Genomic DNA, 439 nt, shown 5'->3' on the forward strand with positions numbered 1-439 from the left:
TTTCCCTAAATATTCCCAACCTCGTAGAATCCATGGCCGGGAGCAGCTCGGTGCCAACAGCACTTCCCAAACTTGTCCTTTAATAGAAAACCGCCCCGAAATGGAAGCTGAGCTTTCCAAGGGAATATTCCCTCCATGAGGATAATTCCGGAGGGACGGGAATTGTAATAGAGGGGAATTTTTCAGTATTGCCAAGGAAGGAGAGAAATTTAAAATTATATAAAAATTATATAAAAATTATATGAAAATTATATGAAAATTATATGAAAATTATATTTAAAAAATCTTTAATTCCAATTCTTCCTTGGCATAAATTTCCTTTTTGCTCCTGGCTTTCCGAACTATTATTTCCAGCATGAAATGCTCCGTTTTCCAAAAAAACTTTCTGGCTTCTATTTATGTCTTTAAAAAATCCTAATTTCTGGAGATTTGTCATCTT

Source organism: Corvus brachyrhynchos, unplaced genomic scaffold (genome assembly GCF_000691975.1).
Source record: "Corvus brachyrhynchos isolate BGI_N302 unplaced genomic scaffold, ASM69197v1 scaffold85, whole genome shotgun sequence".
NCBI lineage: Eukaryota > Metazoa > Chordata > Aves > Passeriformes > Corvidae > Corvus > Corvus brachyrhynchos.